The sequence below is a fragment of the Lissotriton vulgaris genome, chromosome 1_1 (assembly GCF_964263255.1).
Source record: "Lissotriton vulgaris chromosome 1_1, aLisVul1.2, whole genome shotgun sequence".
In the NCBI taxonomy this organism is placed as follows: Eukaryota; Metazoa; Chordata; class Amphibia; order Caudata; family Salamandridae; genus Lissotriton; species Lissotriton vulgaris.
In genome coordinates, this window is record NC_141685.1 from 1082319409 (window position 1) to 1082343731 (window position 24323).

Below are 24323 nucleotides of genomic sequence, written 5' to 3' on the forward strand. Positions count from 1 at the left end.
GGGCAGACAACAGCTCCCTCCGAAGACCCAAAAACCCATCGAAAGGCAGTCTTGTGAAGAAGAAGGTACCAGTCACCATTACCGCCAAGTGCCACGTGTCTTGCGTTAGAATAATGCATTTCCGTTAATTTTCCCCCATAACCACAATGCGTGAGATTGTCACGCAAAAGAATAGTGTCCGAAGTGCGCTAAAACTGTGTAGTTCCAGTTTCTTGCTTTGGACACATAAAAGCGAAGCTCGTTTTTTAAAGGCTGCAACATGGTGCTAAAATACAACATGTGGTATAGGAATCTAAATATATTGTGACGTGGAACTATCCTGCTATCAGAGAAATTAATATGCAAGCCAAATGAACCTCAGAGATTTTGAAGATGCCTGAAATAAATCTATAACGGACTCTGCACTATTGACCTAATCCCGCTTGCCGAATGACATTACTGACTCAAAGAGCTTATGGGGACATTAGGAAAGCAGAAATATTTTATAATTACAAAGCTGAACTTATAATTTATTTATCAACTGATTGGTTACAAAGTTGCTGTATGCACATCCGAACCAAGGAAATGTGAATGTTTTATTCTCTTTTATTACAATTGTACCTTTATAATTCTCTGTTTTTAACCTATTCTTGTATTGCAATGGTTTTAAGTAACTATGCGAAATAAAATTATTACTATTATTATTATTATTACTCAGAGATTTTGAAGATCAAAATACAAAACCACACACCCGCTTAATTAATGTAAAAAGTACCCCCTGCTCAAACCATAGTATCAAACAGATGTGGATGTTCAGTCGCAAAACTAAGCTTCTCAAATACATGACAAAAACAAGCATTTGCAATGCAATAGGTCTCGCATTAGGAAAGTTTGAGCTATTGGTATTGTAAATGACAATTTTTTTATTTATGTGTTGGTTTTGAAAATAGCTAAATTAATAGCTTTTTCATTTACAATGCCAATAGTTTTAACTTTCGCCAATGTGACACCTATAGCATTTGTAATGCAATATGTGTTGTATTTACGTGACTTAGATGTTTTGATATTACAAATAAAAATGGCTTTTATTTTTTTAAATAATTAATACTTAAATAAAAGTTATTGTAATTTATAATGGCAATAGCTTTTGTAAACAACTTTTGTGAAGATTATGTTCATTGTATTTTATTGTGACGAAAATCCAAGAACAGAAGTGAAATATTAACATCTTTTTGTGACATTTGTAATAAAGCTTGAAACATTGAGAGAACATATTTGAACCAGTTGTTGTTGAATGGTTGCACAGATTGATGCTGTGGTGGCGCGGAGTGATGTTGCGGGGGCGACGAGTGATGCTGTGGCGTTCAGTGTTCCTGTGGTAGCGCATAGTGATGTTGTGGTGCCCCTGAGGGATGCTGTGGTGGTGCTGAGTGATGCTATGGTGATGCGATAGATAGATAGAGTGAGTGCGATAGATAGATAGAGTGAGGGCGATAGATAGATAGAGGGAGGGCGATAGATAGATAGAGGGAGGGCGATAGATAGATAAACAGATAGAGTGAGTGAGGGCGATCAATAGATAGATAGAGTGATGGTGATAGATAGAGTGAGTGCGATAGATAGACACATAGAATGAGGGCGATAGATAGCTAGACAGATAGATAAAGTGTATCTATGTTGCATTGAGTAGAGTGTAAGTATGATGTGTGTAATTATATGGCACTGAGTGGTATTATGTGGAGTGTATTTATGTTGCATTGAGAAGAGTGTAATTATGTGGCGTGTAATTATGTTGCACTGAGTGGTAATATGGGGAGTGTATGTTGTATTCAGTACAGTGTAATTTTGTGGCGTGTAATTATGTGGCACTGAGTGGTATTTGGAGTGTATGTTGCATTGAGTGCTGTGTAATTATGTGGCATGTAATTATGTGGCACTGAGTGGAATTTGGAGTGTATGTTGCATTGAGTGCAGTGTGATTATGTGGCGTGTAATTATGTGGCACTGAGTGGTATTTGGAATGTATGTTGCATAAATATGTTATGTTGAGTGGAGTTATGTGTAGTGAAATTGTGTGGCATGGTGTGCAGTGGAAATATGTGAAGTGCAATAATGTGGTAATGAGTTTACTTAGATTATGTGAAGTGTCATTGTGTGTTATGGAGTGCAATTAAACTGGTATTTTGTGTTGCGGAGTGGTATGTAGTGTTGTTTAATTATGTGGTATGCTATTGAATTTTGTGGCATGATGTGGAATACTGTGGTGTGTATTGGATTTAAGTGCGGTGTTATTTAATTGTGCTGTTGAGTTGAATTATGTGGTTTGTTGTCGAAATGTGGTGTGGAATGGAAAAGTGTGGAGTTTAATTGTATGGCGTGGATCCGTGTGGCGTTGAATGAAATGAAAGAAATTAACATGCTGCAAGTTTCCATCCCTCAGAAACACCAGCTGCATCATGACTTCAAAATAGAATCACTAAATACAGCTCAGTGTAGTGCCAACTAGTGAATGTGCACGTGTTCTGGCAAGGCAGCAGAATAATTCCTATAATGATTCATGGAGATGGTGCCCGGCTCAGCAGAACATGAACTATGCAGGCTGGGAGACAGTATCCACAGCGAGGAGCAAAGCCCCGAAGGGCTTGGTGCTGTGAACTAGAATAATCTTAGCCTTAGTTTACAGTGAAGAATACTGCTTGCTAACTGGAAGAGTAACTTCACGTTAGATTAGCCCTGATCAATAAAGGCTGTGTCGCTAATAGGTTTTTTATCTAGACAAGTCTAAAAAGCAAATAAAAATGTGCAGAATTGTATAAAAAGCCACAATCAAAGCAGACATATTCGGCAATACAAAAAGTGCATGTTGACACAAGAAACACTTAAGCCCACACTGGTAAAAAAAATGAAATCTGAGCAGTGGTATTTTTTTAACCAAAAGATCACTGCTTGCACATAGACTGACAACTTAGGGCTTTTAAAATATCTGATGAATGAAGCAAGTGGAAATACTTAAAAATGTTAAAGCTTTTGAGAGGAGTAAATTAGACCTGCTTCACCATAAATGAAGCTTCTTTGCACATGATGATTTGAAACAGGGCTCTAAGTGGGCCAGGTCCTGCCCGTGCTCAGCACCGGCAGTTTTTAGAAGCAGCTGCCGAGACGTGTCCCTTTTGGGCTCTCCATTTTTACCCTCAGGGTTAAAAAAATATACATCACTGCCTTTGATGTAACTTGAAAGAGACTCTATTTTTAGTTTAATATAGCGCAAACGTGGAGCGCTTTACCTGAGCACCAGTTAGATTTTTTGAATCACAGGACGTCAGGCTTGAACCTGGTAATGTGTTTTGTAGTGTTTGTGCTTTTGTCTTGCATAATTGCTTTGTGGTATTTTTGGGTTGCACTGAGGTTGTTATGTGGCTTTTCTTTTTCCTGTCTTGTTGTACCCTGTGTTGTTTTAGTTGTGTGTTCGCTTTGCTGTTATGTTATTGTGCTGTGTTCTGTTGTGAACTACTTTAGAGATGTTAGCAAATGCGGTTCCACATTTCTAGCAAAAAAAGTATCACTCTTTTAAAAGTTCAATGGACAAAAACCCTGTTTATTGAGGTAAAAAATACTGCTCCAGCCCGCCAACTATTATGGACACCAGTCAGCTCACAACTTTCTTTATGTCACTTACATGGCCCCTGAATGTTTACCCCTGGATCCGGTTCAACAACAATATGGGTTTATGGACAGGATCACTGACACAGCTGTTAAGCATTTCAGCTTCAGATGTAAACCACCAATAGGAATTACTGCAAGAAGAAATAAAGTGTTATGCAAATATCAACATTTGTGTACATTTGTGACATATCGTAAAAGAACAGTCAGTTAAATTGATGGGTATCTTGTAATAAAACTACTTTCATCGGTAGTAAACTTCGAGTGCACCAAGTAATCAAAGGTCATCGAACTGTACATAAACTGCGCATCATAACATGCAAATTACCAGTCAGACATGTAGATGGTAAAAGATGCCAACATCCGGCAGTAAACATGTTCAGTTCGGCTACAAGAAAACATTAAGGAGATTACTACCAGATTACCAAACGCCGCTGGATGTGTTAAAGTGGATAGAACTCCGACCCCATGTCCTATATGCTATGTTTGATATAATGCAAAGTTTGCAGATGATCGAATTAGAGCCAAGAAATACTGGAAGCAAAGACGATAATGGCCGGAACCAGAACCCAAAGATCTCAGAGATACTGAAGCCTACATACCGCCCGAAGGGACATGAGTAGAACGAGCAGCAATAAATAAAGACATACAAGGAAGACCGGCTCACCAGAAGAGCATTAAATATAAATAGAACTTCGGGCAGCTGCAAAACGCCACTATAAAATCAACAATTAGTAGCTAAACCAAAGAACAGGAAATGGCTCACAGTGGAACTTATAACAAACAATCACCGTACAGGTGTCAAAAACCAAAAGTATTTGCAATCCTCAGAGTGGAAGGTCTGTGGCTCTTAGTCGCTCTCCACCTCGATGTCATCATTATCGCTCATGGTCTTATCTGCCTGGGACAGATACGAGTGTGGGGATGGAGGAGGACAGACGGGGCAGCAGAGCACCAGAGTGCAGCAGCGAGCAATGGACACAGCAGACTAAATTAAAAATGTTATGCTCATGGCGGCCGTAAGGGATTTAAATAGAAACAAGCCAGCAACAAAACAAAAAAAATGCGTGGTGAAAACGAGGCCTGACACGCAAACAGGATTTCCGGCCGGTGGAAAGGAGAGGCCTGACACGCAGGAAATGTCCTGAAGGGGGCGGAGTAAGGAGCGGGCTGCGGAGTCTGGACAGGACGAGAGGAGCCGGTGAGGGGGGGCGTCGGGGCACATTGACGGTGCCCGCCCCCCCCCCCCCCTGATGGAAGCCCTGCGTGTGCCCGGTGAGCGGGGTTGGGAGTGTGTGTGTGTGCGCGTGTGTGTGTGTATGTAGGGGGGGCGCTTGTATGTGCCTGCGTGTGTTGCACCTGTGTGTGTGCCTGCCTGCGTGTATGTGTGTGTGGGGGGGGGGCAACGTGTTTAGGTGTGCCTGTGTGGTGTGTGAGCAGGGGTGTGGGGCTGGCTGTGCGCGCATGCGTGAGTGTGGCTGTGTGTGATTGAGAGTGAATGGCAGGCAGGGGATGTGCACGGCGACGTGCGCGCCCTCGAGGAGGAATCTGAGACAGCGAAGCTCGTGCTTGAACGCTGTCTCACATTCCTCCAGACACGCCAGCAAAAGATGTTTTCGCAGACAAAGCAGGCTTTGCCTGCTTTTTACGTCTGCTCGACCTAACTAGGCCAGTCTAAACTGCAGTAAAAAAGGGGCCTAATTGGAGAACTGTAAAGGGAGATGATCTCCGCTGGGGCCCTTTTCATATCCTGCTTCCTGCCTCGGGTCCCACGTGGCACAGCCTGGACAGACTATGTCAATTGATCATGATCTGATCATGCCATTAATTTGATTAGTTGGTAAGCCAGGGAGGCACAGGCTTGCTAAGGCAGGGAATCTCCTGTGTAATTTATTGTTTCTCTGACACCTCGTTGGGCAACTGGTGTCCGACCTAGGCTATGCCATGCTACTACTAAGTGTGGGTGACATTCTACTGTTCGCGAGAAAGTGTCACTCATAGTCATTGAATGTCACTCATAATTACATTGAAATTATGAAAATGTCACAAATAAGCAATCTGAAACCTTGGAAGCTATACAGTCCTTGAAGGGGAAAGGCCCACTGTGTAGACCGGAATAAAGTGTCATCCGCCCCGGTTGGCAACATACATTTTCAGAGCTCATTGCTTGCATCAATGTCACTGCCACACTTCTCCGCTCAGTCTGTGGGTGGGGTTGTCAACACGTTTCATCATTTATTGTCTTAGGGTACAGAGTGGAAGTCAGTGACAGTGAAAGGCAGGGCGTCGGCTGGCTGCTCACTTTTTGAACCTGTTCAAGAGCCACTTTTCGGCCTGCCAGTAATTAATTCTGTTTGAGGAGATTTAGTTTGCACCTTCGTCGCACTTGTGTCCGCTCACGGTTCCTCTGGCTCCGCGACTCTTGTGGTGCGTCTGCCTTGGGCTCCGGAATAGTGAGGTTCAATGCCTGACAGGCCTCCCTGAGGGACGTGAGGGGGGAAACACCCATTACAACTACGGTGTTTTCACGCGCTGCCATCGCAACGCGACTTTATCATCGCAGGAGGCTTTACATTGCATGCTTTTAGAACGCATGCTACAACTGCGCATTGACTTTTACATCGCTAGCAATGACAACGCATGCTGCGATGATGCCTGCGCGTGCTGTAATGATGCCTGCGTGCAAGATGACGGATTATTACAGAAATAAGATGACGTGCCTGATAAAGGCAGATGACGGATTATGGCAGATGCAAGGTGGGATGGATGAAGGATGGATGTATGGGTGGAAGGATGAAAGGGTGGATGGATGAAGGATGGATGTATGGATGGATAAAAGGTTGCATGGATGAATGATGAATGGATGGATGGATGTGTGGAAAAGTGGGTGGATGAATGATGGGTGGATGGATTGATTGATTGGATGTATGGATGGAAGGATAAAAGGGTGGATGCATGAAGGATGAATGTATAGATGGAAGGATGAAATTGTGGATGAATAAAGGATGGATGGATGGATGTGTAAAAAGGTGGGTGGATGAGTGATGGATGGATGGATGAAAGGGTGGATAGTTGAAGGATGGATGTATGGATGAAAGGATGAAAGGATGGATGGATGAAGGATGGTTGGATGGATGTGTGAAAGGGTGGGTGGATGAATGATGTATGGCTGTGTGAAAGGGTGGATGAATGATGGATGGATGAAAGGGTGGATGGATGAATGATGGATGTATGGGTGGAAGGATGAAATGGTGGCTCAATGAAGGATGGGTGGATGGATCGAAGGATGTGTGGAAGGGTGGGTGGATGAAAGGGTGGATGGACGAAGGATGGATGTATGGATGGAAGGAAGAAAGGGTTGATGGATGAAGGATGGCATGGATGAAGGATAGATGTATGGATGGAAGGATAAAAGGGTGGATGGATGAAGGATGGCTGGATGGATGTGTGAAAGGGTGGATGGATGAATGATGGATGACTGTGTGAAAGGGTTGATGAATGATGGATGGATGAATGATGGATGGATGGATGTGTGAAAGGGTGGGTGGATGAATGATGGATGGGTGGATGGCTGTGTGAAAGGGTGGATGAATGATGGATGGCTGTGTGCAAGGGTGGGTGGATGAATGATGGATGGATGGATGTGTGAAAGGGTGGGTGGAGAATGATGGATGGATGGATGTGTGAAAGGGAGGGTGGATGAATGATGGATGGCTGTGTGAAAGGGTGGATGAATGATGGATGGCTGTGTGAAAGGGTGGGTGGATGAATGATAGATGGATGGATGGTTGTATGGATGTGTGAAAAGGTGGGTGGATGAATGATGGGTGGATGAATGATGAATCACATCCCTCTGTTCTAACTCCCTAATCCACTGCAAACCACACTGAGGATAGACACTGGAAGGCATTTTCTGTGAGGGGATGTCAAGGGACAGCAGAGATGATGTGTGACCAATGCTCAATTTTGGAACATGGTTCAGGGATGCAACACTATGTCAGCAAGCGCCTTTGTCAACAGCATTGTCGATCAAGGGAGCGTGCAAACAAACAACTACTTTAGACTCAATTTGTTCAGACAATTTAAATGACCGATCAATTTGCTTGAATGGGAATACACTAAATGGATGCGAGGCAGAGCATCGTAGACAGCAAGTATTGAAAGTGTGAACTTTCACTTTTCTTGCTTGCTTAAAAACGAAATAATGGTCGCTATGTTTTCCCATTTGGAAAACCCAATTGGTGAGTGGCTTTTTACGAGATGAGTTTAATCAAATGTAATTTTTGGAAGTTGTTCTTTGTGTCCAGCAGAAAAAACATAAGCAAAGTACTAACGCCTTGATCCTAATGTCCTCTGGGTAAGCACATCAACTAAGCTGAATAGGCTGCTTTCAGATTCCACGTGCAAGCAAGATACCAGAAACCATACCTGACAGCCCGAGGACATGCAGCGGAATGGTTCTCACTGTGGGCTCAAGGAAAATAGAAGAAATATTAGAGGCCTGGAAGACAACAAGAGCAACGGGAAGGAGGCAAACTGCCCCAACCACGCAGGTGATTACGGGCCAGATGCATCAAAGGGTTTTGCCCATTCTGTGTCTATGGGAAAATGTGTTGATGCATATGGCCCTACATTACCAGTGAAGCAGTAGATTGAAACCCAGAGACGAAAGGGCATCAAAGGAGTTGGACACGAAAGAGGGGGATACATTTATTATTTATTTTTATTTAGAAGTTTTCTATAGCGCTAACAAGACCCGAAGGTAGCGGTGCGCTTTACAGTAGAGGGAATGAAAAAGAAAACAACATGACACAAACCCAATAAAAGCGATCAGCGAGCGACAATTTGGAATGAGGAGAAGTTCAGACAGCAGGACTTCTTGATAACAGGATTCAATGTTACCGCATGGATTCCGGAGACGCTTGCTGATCCAAGTTACCCGCAACCAAGGGAACGGATAAGGCACAAGGATTTGAGTTGGCTCTTGAATTTTGCATAGGATGGTATAGTTCTGATGTGCGGGGGGGGTGGCATAAACAGAGTAAAAATGTTGTTAAGTGCTTGTTTGGACATTTGAACCTGTCAAAGAGCGGAAAGCGGTAAAAAAGGAAGGGGAAATCTTCAATGCCCGATAGATACGACTGCTTATGCTCACAAACTCATCACTATTTTCCGCGGTAAAATGTGGTGCAGTTTTAAAGCACTTCTGCAGTCTTTCAATGTTTTATCCAGCATAGTCAGTAATATGTGAAAGATCTGAGGTTGTTTTCCTGATGTATTTTGCAGAAACGATCAGATGTAATTACGTTGAGTTAGCTGTATCAAAAAAGATACGTTTTTATAAAAATAAACTTTCCTCGAGTAAATATTTTTAAAGTTATTGAACACCCACAGGTAGCGGAGGTGATGGTCATGCATCAAGTACCAAAAATATGAAGAACCACAGATAATAAGTATTGGCAAAGCCAATAGGTCTGTCATTGTCTGCTGACCTTTGGCTTTGTCAATAGTGGTTTCGTTGGTGAACACACAGAACTCAGTGAAAAGAACAATGTAAGAGCAGGCGATTTGGTGACCTGCGTTGTAATGCCCCAAAGCAGCAGAGACACTACAATCGCGTGGAAACAGCATGCGCAGTAAATGCGTGCGATGTAATGCCGTTTACAATGTAACAACAGCGTGGTAATCCTTCAAGGCTCCACGAGCGTGGGAACATGGAGGACATAGCAGCTAGCTGGTCGCAGAGGCTCCACAGGATCCGGACCGACGGACAAATGTGAAACCTCGGTTTCGTTACTAATTGCTTCACGGCAGGCGCGCAACGCAACACCCATTGGACTCACCGGGCTTCCCGCTCGGTTTCAATTTGGATACATCTCTTCGGTTCCCCGCCGCGAGGAGTTTCTCTCTGGGAGTTGCATACCTCGGGTTAGGGACCCGGGATAACACCCCAGCGCTGGAGGGCTTGGACCAGGCTTTCACAGGAGCGGCAGGAGCCGACTTCAAGGGCACCGAATTCACAAAGGTCGTGGAGAGAAGTACGGAGGTAAAAGGCTCTCAACCCATTGTGAGTGAAGGGGGTTTAGCTCTTTGGACTCGGGCAGCCTGGGGGGGGTTAGAAGGGGCTGCAGCGGCATATGTTATGTACTCCTTATTTGCACGTATCATTTACATATCTTCTGTACACGCATAACATATGTACTATTGTTATCTTTAAATACTCAATAAAAATTTCTTACACTTAAAAAAAAAGAAGGGGCTGCAGCGCAGTGGCGAGGGTCTCCCGCATAGGCAGAGGTTGGGGAAATCGGAGCTGCACTGAACTCTCTCTCCCAGAATCCACTGGAGGTAGTGAGGGAAAGCAAAGCACTCGCTGGCAAGCTCTAGATTTGGAAGATTTAAGTGGGGGGAATTTACAGCTCTCTGTAAAAGGTACGGGAAGCTCGCCAGTTTCTAGGTATACCCTCAGGAGTAAAGGTTGAAATCAAGTCTTAATGCTAGCGGATACATTTAATATCCCCATTAAAACGAAAAAGGTTGTGTCAGGGACCCTTGCAAAAAAAAGTATCAACAAGGACAACTAATCCCGCTATTTCAATGAAATCTAAGCCAAAGTCTAAACCCAAAAGGAGGGGTGGTATCAAGAATTCCATCAAGAACTCCAATCTGACTGTTATCAAGTCCACTAATCAAGAATCTCCAAGCAGGGGAAAGCCGGCTCCATCACTCAAAGAGTATTTTAGGGTTGTACCCCCCACACTGGAATTAAAACCCTTGCAGGGTGCCTCTGAACTTCCAAGGGGCAACATAAGTGACCATGGTATCTTCCCAGAAGGAATATTAAGCCCTAATAAATTTCAGCTACTGGAGGATCTGCTGGATCCAGAATCATCAGTCAGTACTAAAATGGGTGATGTAGAAATCATTGCTGAAGGTGGGCTTATTCTGCCATGTTCCGGAGATACTCTCCCCATATGTGGAAAAGAACAGATGGCAGATCAAGGATGCGTAAATGAGGGGATATCAACAGATCAGACTGCCCTGCGAATCCTTCAGTCTTTAAGTCAAGAGATGAGCAATGGCTTTGCGGTCTCGAAAAAGAACCAGCAGGAGATTAAGTCCTATTGCGAAAAGTTAGAAGAAAAATTTGACTCACTTGCCGCTAGGACTGAGGCCCTGGAATCAGTAGTAACAGATCTGAAAACTCTGACTCTACAACACACAAAGAAACTTGACAATCTAAAAGAACGTGAGCGGGGGCTTCAGGAAAAGTTAGAGTCCATTGAAAATTCTCATAGGAGAAATAATCTACGACTCCTCAAAATTCCGGAAGGGGCCGAGGGGTCTAACATAAAAGAATTTGTGGCCAAACTCATAATACAAGCTACCGCTTTAGAGCTCTCGGAGAAAGATCTTATGAGGGACATACAGCGAGTGCATAGGGACCCTTTTAGGCTAAACCCCAATAAAACTAGACCGAGGAAAATCCTGATATACTTTTTAACCTATACTCTAAAAGAGGAGATCTTCAACAGGGCATCAAAAAATAGCACTCTAACTGCTGAGGGCATGGTTTTCCAGATAAGGTCAGATGGCTCCTCAATAACTGCGTCTAGGCAGTGGGAGTTAGGGAAACTTCTTGAACCCTTCAGGCAGGTTGGCGCAACGGCACAACTGAAATTCCCGGCGTCGCTAAAAGTAATGTTTAATAATAAAATGAGGGTCTTTAAATGTGTGGAAGAAGCAGAAGCTTATCTACAACTGATCTCTGAAACAGTGCGGGAGGCAGAATTGAGATAACTTCTTACACATCAATAATACCTCCATAACGGACATTCACTCATTTCGCCATGACATGTCGTCCAGAGTTTCTAGAGATTAAAAAAAAAAAAATACACACATAGATATTATTCAACACTGCCCGGATGCTGGGAGGGGAGCCTCAAGGCCAGAGAAGGGCCAAAGGAAGAAGGGGGGTTCTCCAGGGGAGCTCTAGGGAGGGTAACAGAGGGGGGCTGGGTGGGGTTGGGGCCACCGGGTGGGGAGCATGTGGGAGAAAAACAAAAAAAAATTCCAACTCGCCAATTAGGTCATCTAAAGGCAAACAACAAACACTTAGGTAAGAATGTCACAAGCTAGGGCAGCTCAGGATATATACTTGAAGGTTCTAACGTGGAATTTAAATGGTCTGAGGGTAAAACACAGAAGGGAGAGAATATTCCAACATCTTAAAGATGCGCCGGAGCAAATCTTTATTTTGCAAGAGACACATGTTACAGAAAAAGAGCTGAAGGAGTTTTGCAAGAAGAAAAAATGGATACAGGAGGTTATATGCACCACTTAGCAAGTCCATATAAAGGGTGTGGCTATTTTAGTCAAAACCAATTCAGCTCTCACAGTGGAAGGCCATAAGGTGGACAAGAAGGGCAGATGCGCAACAGCGAAGATTAGGTACCATACAGAAAAATATACGATTGCTGGCTACTATGGACCAAACTTGGACGATCCCGCCCCGTTGAGGGTGTTGCTGGAAGAATTATTAGTTTATAAAGATCCGCTGATCCTAGCGGGAGACTTCAATTTGGTCCTGAATCCTTCAATCGATAAAACTTATAAGAACAAATCTCCACACAACTGTAGAATGAGATCTCTATTAGTAAATGCAATCCACCAAATGGGTTGGATGGATGTATGGAGGAAGAAATGGGGGTCTAAAAAGGGTTATACTTTCTACAATAAGAAGCTAGGGCACAGATCCAGAATAGATTTCTTTTTGATTGCTGTAGAATTACTACCTGGGGTGATAGATGTCAAGCATTTAGGCGTGCATTTGTCAGACCATTCGGCTGTCTCCCTAGTTTTAAAACTGCCCTCGGTTCAGAACACTTGGAGATGGACTTTAGATCGAACTATATTCTCTGACGACGAAGTGGTAAAAAAGCTACTACATGAGTCAGCGAGCTTCTTTGAGACAAATCTAGGGACCTCTTCAATTGACATAGTATGGGACACTTACAAGGCATACCTGAGGGGGTTGATCACAGCTATACAATCTGGGCGACAAAAAAAGTTGAGAGCCACGATAGCTGGAATTGAGGCTAAAATCCGTAACTTAGAATATGATCTTATAGCACAGACTTTGACATCCAAGGCCCACATTCACGAAGAGCTCTCAGCTTGCAAAATAGAATTAGCAGAGTTTTTGGATGCCAGAGCTAGGAAACGATAGCAGGCGAGCTCCCTTGCACATTTTGAGTATGGGAATCTAGTAGGAAATTCCTAGCATAGAAAACTAAGAAGGAGCAAAGCCGTAATAGGATTAGAGGTGTCTTGTTTGAAACCGCAGGGGGATATCAGAGAACCCCAAGGTTATTGAGGAGGCTTTTTTTAAACATTTCGAGCAGGTATATAAGGAAGATCTTACACCCCAGGAAATGTCAATCCAAATTTGACTTGATCGTTATGCTGTGGCAAGACTCGATGACCCCACATCTAAAAATCTAAACAGAAATATCAGTGCTTTGGAGGTGGGTAATGCAATAGTCTTGGGTAAGAGAGGAAAAGCACCGGGCCCGGATGGCTTGCCAGTGGAGCTTTATAAGGTTTTAGCACCAGTCATCGTCCCCATCCTGCACAGGCTTTTTTCATCCATTTTTGAGGAGGGAGGGGAAACTCCCCCGTCTTGGAATGAGGCAAACGTGGTCCTTATTCTGAAACCATCCAAACCACCAGCCCAATGTGACTCTTACAGGCCAATCTCTCTGCTTAATCTTGACTACAAGATCTTTGCCAAGATTTTAGCAGAGAGATTAAATGGTGTAGTAGGGAATCTATTACATAGCGACCAGAAGGGCTTTGTTAAGGGACGTAGTATACAAGACTTGACATTCGCACTAGTTGGTGCTATAGATATAGCAACTGCATATAAATTGCCATTGGCCATCATTACACTCGACGCGACCAAAGCGTTTGATCGCATAAATTGTGTTTATTTAGCACGAGCGTTGGAAAGATGCAATCTGGGCACCAACTTTTGCAGAACCATCTTATCTTTCTACCATCACCCCACAGCAAGAGTATTGGTTAATGGCAATCTATCTGCACCAGTTACCATCAAAAGAGGTACGAGACAGGGTTGCCCCCTGTCACCTTTACTCTTTAATCTTTATATAGAGCCGTTGGCAGAGAAAATCAGACAGGACACTAATATACTACTGTTTAAAGTTCGGAATTGGGAAAAAAAAGTCTCGCTTTATGCAGACAATATGATGATTTATACCTCTGATCCATTAGGGGCGATCCCACTAATATACGATGCAGCGGTACAGTTGGGGCAGATCTCGGGACATCAGATCAATCAGTCCAAGTCAGAGTGCATGGTTTGGAATATAAATGCTCAGGTTCCCATCTTGAAACATGAGATTAGATACTTGGGGATCCAAATTACCCAAGATATTGAACACCTGACCGACAGAAACTTGGCCAAAGTAGAAAAAGAAATTGTACGGTCCTTAAAGGGATGGTCACTCCTCCCCCTTACGTTAATAGGCAGAGTCAACAACTTGAAAATGATGCTCCTGCCCAAACTGATATTCCTATTCCAGAATATTCCTCTTGCATTTAAAGAAGAGAAACTTAAGAAAATCCAAGCCAAATTCAATTCCTTTGTATGGGCCTCAAAGGGCATAAGGATCTCGTGGAGGAAGCTTCGGCGAAAAAAAAAGCAAAGGGTGCCTGTGCGCCCCAGACCTGAAGCTATACGCTTGGACACTTTTGCTAATAACAGGGAAAATGCTTTTCAATCAACCAGATGGATCAGAAACAGGGACAATGTTCAAAGAGATGTTATGGGAGATCAAGGGAGGAAATCACGGCTTCCTGTATAAGTATGGAGATCCACGTTTCTTTTAATAAGGTTCGCTTAAAGGTATTGAAAGATATGGCCTTTATCTGGGCAAGAACAAGGAAATCCCTGAATATCGGCTACTTCAGTGCGCTGGCCCACATCTGGTATTCACCGGGGTCTCCAGAATGTTCCAAGGACGCGCTTTCAAGGCCATTGATGGAGGCCGGGATAAATCGGTGGATCCAGCTAATGGCCGAGGGTTCATTGATACATTGTGTTGAAATCACAATAATGACAGAGAGGAAACTATCTAAATTCAAATATCTCAAATCTACAGTTGGAGTCAGACTATGGGATCCCTGGTAGGAGGAACAAATGATTTGGAGAACGCGCTCCAAGAAAAGAACAAGAAGATAAAGACAGCGATCTTGTACTGGACTATGCTGGAAGCAGAGGATGGGAATTTTATTCTGCCTGCTGAGCTTTGGGGAGCATACTTGCCGGATGAGAATATAGAAGAATTATGGCAAGTATCTTATGCTTTACTACACACTACAGTAGCGCCTGCCAATTTAAAAAGAAATCATTTGTTTTCTCTCCACAGAGGGTATTGGTCTCCAGCTAGGCTTTCAAAATTCTCGAAAGGCCCTACCCCCTGCTGTCCAAACTGTCAGCAGGAAAAAGCGGACGATCTCCATATGTTTTTTATGTGTCCAGTCTTACATAACTTCTGGGTAGCGGTCTGTAAAGGTATGGAAGACATGTTTAAATTTGGAATCCAGGTGAGCATAATCTTAATTTTTTTTGGTATCTTGCCAAATTATGATTTATTATCTCGTGATATTAATAAGCTGACAATATATCTGATTGTACTTGCTCGGAGAAAAAAAAGCAAATCCTAGTTAAAAGATACTGCACCAACTTATCTAGATTGCTTAAAAGCAGTCAAACATACTCTGAATTTAGACAGGACAAATTGGAAAAGGAAAAAGCATTTCTGGCTGCCCTGCATAACCTGGTTGGATGAGATGTGATACATCTAAGCTATTTTGTCCAATGATTATGCCTTTTTGCAGACTCATATACCCTTTGGATCAGTCCCGTGGTTGGCAAGGAAGATGAACTGAACTGTCTATATGTGAGGGTATCTGCGGAAAGTGCATCCATAAAGATCTCCAGAGTCCCCTATAGGTGGAGGCCTACACTGGCTGGGAAGTGTGCTACGCAGTTGTGGTGGACTCTGGGCGTAACATTGGCGTATGAGGACATACAACAGCGTGGTAATTGCTTGCGTTGTTACGGTTGGACTATTTGTTTTCAGGGTTTGATTCCATGTATGCACCGATGAATTTCAATGCACCTTTCCATTTTTGTACAATAAAGTGTGACACATTTTTTAAAGTCTTTGGCAGAATCTTTCTTTGTACTATAGTGTATGGTTAATTCTAAAATTAACTTCGTATTCAGGTTATTTCCCTGGTGTGTTGCAATCAACTGGCAATGTGCATACATTATCGTTTATAGGTGTGATACATCTCCTCAAGCGTACATTTGTCCTGGTCTCAATAGAGGTATTTATAGGTGCCATCCATGTGCTTGAACGTAGGTTGAAAAAACATTCCACTCCTTAGACACTGGTCCTCAGTACAGATCAATAACCATCACAGCATGCAAAGTCTAACTTGGAACCTTATTAAACATAGAGCTCCAATACATGGGCTGGAGAGAAAGGTAGGTGGTGTGGAATGTGCGGTCAGAGTATTCACCAAAAAGAGCATTACAAATGGTAAATAACCTCCTCTTCTGATGGATACTTCTAACAGCAGATGACTCACCTTCTGAATAGGTACCAAAGCAGTAACCCACAAATGCTAGGTCTTAGGACTGAACTTCACACCAGGAAATCCTAAGGGTCTAAGAGGCTGAAATGTCCCCAGCTACGAACTTGTGAATCAAGCCAGAAATACCTGGTGAAGGTGTGGGCGTTGGCCTCTGTTTCCATCTGGCAAATGCCCAACACTGGTACATCCCGGTTAAGGCTCTAATGGCAGCCTTACCTCTAGTGCAATGAGACATAAGGCCCTCAGGAGGCTATTTCTTGGCCAAGGCATAGCACATTTTATGCAGAGGCCAATCCATCTGACTATGGTCCATTTCTGGTCCTCTTTACTCCTTCACACCAGAGAACCCCACAAAGATTGTCCATCCAATCTGAGCAGCTTTGTTTGCCTGATATACAAACTGAAACCATTTAAACCACTCCTCCTCCTTAGAGTAATGTGGATGAGCAAAGAAAGTGGGGAGCATTATAGATTGCCCCAAGGGAAGGACAACACCACCTTCAGTAGAGAGGGTGTCTGGGTCTGAAGTTCCAGCATGTCGGAAAGAAGGTTGTGTATGGTGATTGTACAAACAGAACCTGCGGCTCTCTGAATTAGCACACAGGAGTAGTAGCAATGAGGAAGACAGACTTAAAGGGCAAAGATTTGAATGAACAACTGCACATTGACTCAAAAGACATGCACACCAGGTGGTGTGGTCTGTTTTATCTCCTACGTCCCATCAAGATCGAGTAGAAGTCCATATTACCCCTGAGGCTTGGTTAACAAATTTTTCAGGGAGGTGTGCTAATAATAACAGGATTGTTGAAGAAGCACCTAGGGTTGACCACCCCCCCTGTTTTGAACTTGATTTCAGAGAAGAAGAGGTGTACAAGGCGATTATTGACAGTCAATGTAAGAAGTCGTCGGGCCCGGACGGTGTCCCCCTTGATTTGTTTAGGGAGAATCTGGGGTTCTGGATCCCTGTTCTCACTTGTGATTTGAATGCTGTTTGTAGTTTGGGTGTGCGTACTTTGTGGTGCACTTCAACAATTGCCTCTATTTCAAAAAAAGTTAATGTGCATGAAGTAAAGTGTTACCGCCCGATATCCCTTTTAGACTCTACAGCCAAAATCATTGGGAGGGTTGTCTTGGATCGTCTTTTAGTCTGGATAAATAAAAACCATATCCTCTCCCAAACCCAATATGGGTTCAGAAAGGGGCTAGGGACCATCGAACAGTGCCTCAATTCCCATCTAATCGTGGCAAAATATAAATACGGCAAGGGTTCTCTACACACCTGGAGTTTATGTATTTGACGAATTTGATTATGTTTTCAGATCCAAGCAATGGTCCATTTTAGAGAGTATGGGTGTTGATGGGGTCTTGGTTTCATTTTTAAGACTCCTACACTATACTCTTACAGCTGTAGTTAGATATGTTAATGCTGGTGAATGCACAGAGTTGAGTGTGGAGTGCGCCAGGAATGCGTTCTTGCCCTGATTTTATTTTTCTTATATACAAATGGGTTGGAGAGGTCATTGGCTTCTGTTGGGGTGGACACTTCCCGTGTCGGGCAAAAAGCAGTGCCCGCGCATTTATACGCAGATGATGTGGCCCTCCTGGCAAGGACGTCCTATGCCCTTAAAAGCCTGTTTTTTAGTTATGTCAGTTTTATGAGAGATCTGGCCCTGGAGACTAACCTTCCTAAGACATTTACAATGCTATGTGGTCCTAGAAACTACAAAACCTGTACCTTAAAAATAGATAGTAAGAAATTAGATAGGGTAAGCTTGTTTACATATTTGGGCTTCAAGTTTGATGATGTGTGTACCTGACCTACTTGTATCAAAAACAGGATAACACGTTTCACACCAGCAAGGGGCATTCCTTCTTCGCTAGCTATGACTATTAGAAAAAAATCCATAGCACCAATCTTGGAGATATATAATCGGAAATTTCTGCCAATTCTAACCTATGGTATGGACATTTGAGGATGCAGGGATGTGGGGATTAAGCAGCAGGAGGGGAATATATATTCTGACGCCAGTTATTGGCTGTCACCCCCCCCCCCCCTCCGCGACCCCGCATTTTGCCCTGCGCCAGGAGTTAGGCATGGATTATGTGGAGGATACCATTAATGCCGCTCCTTTGGTCCTCTGGTGCGCAATATGGGCAAATAAGGAAGCTGATCTTAACCGTGCAGTGATTAGAGATTGCCTGCTCTGTGACCGTTGTGTGGCAATTCCTTGGTTAAAATATATTAAAGATTACTTTCTGGCCCTTGGTTGTGCCCATTTGTTTGAGCTCACTGTGAATTATGAAAAAGGATAAATACTGGGTTCAGGATAGTATTGCCAAGCATAGACAGGCCACCAGGGAATTAACAGAAGTGGCCAAATCCCTGGTTAGGGATTATTGTATTATCCAGATCGCACCAAAGATTGCCCCAGACCTTTTATACGTGACAGACATTTACGAGAGAATCTTATTAGCCAGATTTAGGGTAGGTTCCATTCCCTGTTTTATATGTTTTCCTCTAGGTCAATACTCCTCTTCCTGCATTACCAACTGCCGATGTGACGAGCAATCCAGCCAAACCTTAATACATTTTTTTTCTGCAAATATTATCAGCCGTTTACAAGGAGGTTTGATATTGCTGTTGTTGCGGAGGCACACATCAACGAGGTGTAAAACTGCTCTATTCTTTTTACAGCAACTTCATGATTGTGACACACATTTTTTGGAAGTGCATCTTAACACAAAGAAGGAAATTGATGTTTTAATAATTATATATATATATATATATATATATATATATATATATATATATATATATATATATATATATATATATATATATATATTCCACACACTGTTACCAATGTCAAACTCCTTTCATCCAAAGCGAGTCAAAACAATGGAGCCGCGGCCACAAGCATTTTAGTGCATGTTTATTCAGGCAAGATGTCCTACGCGTTTCGAAGTTATATATATATATATATATATATATATATATATATATATTATAGTGTGTGTATATATATATATATATATATATATATATATATATATATATATATATATATATATATATATATATATGTTGTAACCCAAGCCGGTGTCGGCGCTCTGTTGATGGCGTGGTGCAGTTTTCTACGACTGGGTTAATCGTTAAAATATTGCTCAGGGTTCCCGGCAGGGAAATAAAAGCGCACTCTCTCGTCTCAGTTTAGTTACAGCGGTTTATTCAGCAACCAGTACCCAAGGCGTTTCGCTTCTTACAAAGCTTGCTCACAGGATGTTTGTCGAAAGTGAGCCCATATTACTATCGATACCCGGGCTGCTGGGGCAAGTCGCCTCTTAGTTCCCATTCTGAATAGTTACCAAATAAAGAGTCGGGCGCTGGAAGCAGGAATCACAAGAACAGGATTTATTACTCATGAGGAGAGCCTGTCATTTCGGACACGAAACACAGTGTCTGTCGGGAGGTGCTCTAACAAGTGAGCTGAGACATCGTCTTTTATACTTTACAAAACACTTGGCATTACAATCAGGACGTTGTGACACAAAGGAAAGACATCCCCATAATCCTCGTGTCAATCCTATCCCACATATGTTTACAATAGAGACCCTTGAACTGTCGATAAGAGAAGGGGCAGTGACGCAGCTGAGTGTTCTGCTGATTATTAGGATATGTGCGCCTGATCGTATCCCAAGGGGTGGGGAAGCCAGGATCAATAGTGGGTTCTTTGAAGAGGAGTGACTCCATACAATAAGGGGCAATAAACAGTTTCTTCCGGCTTAGGCGTTGGCCTCGGACATGTGTGGACAGTCCATCGCGGAGGGAGGGTTTACTAACAGAGGGGTTATTCATGAAAGGAAAGGAGGTGCTGGTCAGGTGCGGCCGTGACTCCCAAGGACAGGGCCTTGCAGAAGAAGGAGGTTTATGACTTTTCCATGCGAGGGAGGAGGGGAGAGCCAGGGTGCGCACAGGGACAGAGTCTTATGACCCGCACATGAGAGAACGGGGGCAGTCAGATACCGCTGGGGGGTTAGGTCAGCTGAGGCAAGGGATGCTTCTTCAAGAAGGAATGGGGGACTTTGCGTGGGTCAAGCAGGAAGGTTGTTTTTCGTAGCAGGGTCGCGCAGAGGGAGAGGGTTTCATGATCTATACATGTGAGAGGGGGGGGGGTTCAAATACGCGCAGGAGGGAAGCCGGGGATTCCGATGAGCGGGCAAAAAGGCCATGGTGCCTAAAATGGCTATCAGGTATATGTGGGCACGGGCTTTTACTGGCGGAGTGGTGTGGTTAACATACAGGGAAGGGAATGGGAAAGGGCAAATGAACACTGCTTATGTATATCACTTTTCCTAATTTTCCAAAGTCGACGCTTTTTACATAACAGAGTTCATTTTTCCCTATTCTTCCTAGTAAACGGACGTACATATAAACAAGTGTGGTTGATGAAACGGCATTTGTCAACACTAACATATTACATATAATCATGAACAGTTGGTGTGATTGGCGGAATACAGCACATAGGAAATTGCATTTGCAAACGAACTTCACAGCATAAATGCTTTCGACTTTTTCAAAAATGTGACCAATGAACATTTTGACCAAGTAATTGAGGGAGGAATTCAGTCCAAATAAGATCTCTTCGTCACAGTGTCTTTTTAGCAGTGAGCCATCACTGGTAGGCTCTAGTCCGTGTCCTTTCGTTGGCGCTGTTGAGCACCGGCGGTGGAGCTATAGGTCCAGCTCGGATCCATCCTTATGCGTTGCAGGGTGCGGTCAGTCCTCTGCTGTTAGACCACAGTCCTGTTCCCTAACCAATCCTTTTAGTGGCGCCTTATGCTCGGCACCCATATTCCTGCGGCGTACCCCATTTCCACCTGGATGCTGTTCTTCCTTTTGACAAAAAGTCATGTGGAAAAGAGGGTGTGTGGTTTCGATAGTCGATGGGAGTGAGAGGGCGGAGTGGGGGCAGATTTTCCTGGGACACACCAAAGGGACCAAGGGAGCTAAGGGTAACAAGCAAGCAGGCCCATCAATCGGGCTTGAAAAGGGGGACGGAGACTTCAGGCACGCGTGGGTAGGTGGACAAAGGGCTTCAGGACAGCCTTTCATCCTTTCGTTTACCACATTGGAGAGTGCTGCCTCGTCCCGTATCTTGTTGTGCTGCAGCTCCACCTTTGGTCGAGGTCGCATGTGTCTCCGGCCAGGCTGTGCGCCACGTCCGACCCTTCTCCTCCGATGATCGTATATCTTGGAATGGGTAAAAACAAGTTTTAGAGAACTGGCAGGAGAAGAGATTTCTAACATTTGAATTCCACTCGCAATCCTAGCACCTGGGGGTCATGCTCATTGGTCATAGTCAGAAGTCTATTACTGTGAAGTAAGTATGCGGGTATGTCTACTGTGTTTGTGTTGAGTCTTAATCGGCGTTCATTCATGGTACATACGGACAGAGGTCAGATTCCTATCACTTGCGTATTTCATCGAAAATAAACATTCAGGGGAGACTCGTCCTTCCAACCCGAGCCTTAGCAGTCTTACATTTCCCTTATTAGAGCCGGCTAACCATTTTTTTTTTTAACCAGCGCGGGGGTGCAATAATTGTGGGGCAGTGTTAACGCATTTTTCTTGAGGGACGACAGTTTGGTCATGGTCATTAATTATTTACCGGGACAGCAGCTGGGGTCAATCAGGTGGTGCGGGGACGCTTCGGGCATTCGCGCTTTAAGTGAGAAAAAAAGGGGGGGGGCGGGGCAATTTGGGCATTGGGGTCAATCGGGACATTGGCGCTTGTTTCTAACAATAACAAAAATAGGGTGCCATTGACATATAGTTCCCCTTTTAAGAGGGCCAGATTAGGGGACCTTAGTCGTCTCACCTGTCCTTTCTTTCTTAGCCAATTCGAGTTCATTCATTTTGCAGAAAGGAGAGGTAGTAATATGGCAAATTACAATCATTTTATTTTCTGTCAATTTCGTTGAACACCTTCTTGTTCACAGAGTATCCAATCAGACGGGTGCCAGCGGGGCACAATTTTTATCACAAAAAGGAAGATGGAACAGGGGGACTCTCGCAGGGAGTGAGAGTCGTCCGCAACCTAAACGGGCCATTCAGTACACGTATGACATGTAGAGAGAGACAGAGAGAGAGAGAGAGAGAGAGATAGAGAGAGAGAGATAGGCAGATAGATAGAGGGGGGAAGGAGAGAGAGAGAGAGGGACGTGTACGAAAATGGGTCATTTAGTGTGCTCACAACACAGAACAGCAGGGGTTAGGTAGCACGGAGACACGAACAGAGGGGAGGCATAAACTCATACGGTACATACGCACAAAACTTCAGACGAAGGAAGACAGTACATATATTACATACAAAGAAAGTCATGACAAGACATAGAACAGTTATTGGCCAAAAAGGAAAAAATCTCCTTGCGTACGCTGCGCATTTTTAATATCCTATTTATCCATGGGCTGAGCTCTTTTTACCTTTCCTCCTTTTCTTCTCGTTCGCTATTTTTGCGAGCGCTCCCAATTGCCAATACTTACACCTCGGTCAGCCGGTCAGAAATTAACCTGGTCGGGCTATTTCCCATAAGTGGATCTTAAACCACTTTTGAGTTTCTTCTTTTTGGTTGGAAGTTCTCCAGGCTGAGGCAACAGAGGGTATTGATCAGGAGAACAGTCAGACAGCTTGGTTATATCTATAAGAGTGTGAGAAGGAGGTGGTACATTTCGAACATCAACAACATTCCTACCTTCCCAGACGGGTGGTGCCTGGGTACCCTTACCTCAGGACTTTTCCTAGTCCTTTCCCTATCTAATTAAACGTCATAATCGCGTTATCTAGTGTGCTAATTTCGAGTCAATTTCCGTCATACAGTACCCGTCAAGTTTCTATGTCAGTCCATCCTCCCAGTCGTTCTAACGTGCTAATTTCGAGTCAATTTCCGTCATACAGTACCCGTCAATTTTCTATGTCAGTCCATCCTCCCAGTCGTTATGCTCTAACGGAGGAACAGTCATATCCAAGTCTAGCATAAGTACTATGCTCAAAGCCCCTCCTTCCTTTATCGTCGGTCGTTCGATCATCACTCTTCCATTCTTCAGCCGACGTTCCGACGCGACCTGCAGAAAGGAGGAGAAGAAGGGGGTGGGGGTAGCATTCAAAACACACCATCGGGCATAGATCCGAAAATGTTGTTACCTACCACATACTCGACCTATCTCCACGGGGTGCATTCTCTACCGTCTCGGCGTTTAAGCCCAGAGGGACCAGCAGTGTTGGATAGATAATCGTTGATGGTCTGCGTATCTACATGAATCACCTGATCGTGTCTTTTTAGGTCATGTGCAAGGGTGGTGGTCAAGTGGCATTTCTTCGGTATCGTTTTAAGGGCGTCTGAAACACTTTTCCGGCTGTCTGTGACACAGAATGTAGTGGCTAAGTACCGGGCCCCTTTAACCTTCAACCTTAGTCATACTGCACGTATTTTATGTCGGTGACAGTAGCCATACATTTCAATAACATTCATAAATACAAACGCTACGATAATTTTTGCGTGGTCAAGAAATTTTAATGAAAAGGATGGCGCACAAATACGGGCCTACAACCCAGTGGGCCGGCTACGGAGCAGACTGGAACTGGGCATAAGAGGAGTGAAGTCGGGGCCATTTGTTTCATAAAGTGCAGCAGTGCAATGAAAATCATATCGAACTTTCTTAAGCGGCAAGTATAATGCGTATCAAGCGTTCAATAATATCATCTCATCATTCTACTATTTGCTCAATATCTAATGTACATCAATTCATTGTTTAAATGCTCAATCAGTGCCTATTTCATACCGATTCGTAGCTTCCAACACATAATTAGTACCCACTCTAAATCAGTTCATCATCCCAACATATAATCAATGTTCATCTTATATCGCTTTCTTTTCCAAGCACATACTCAATATCCTTTTTATCTACTTTCATTGTCCAAAAACTGCATACAAATCTC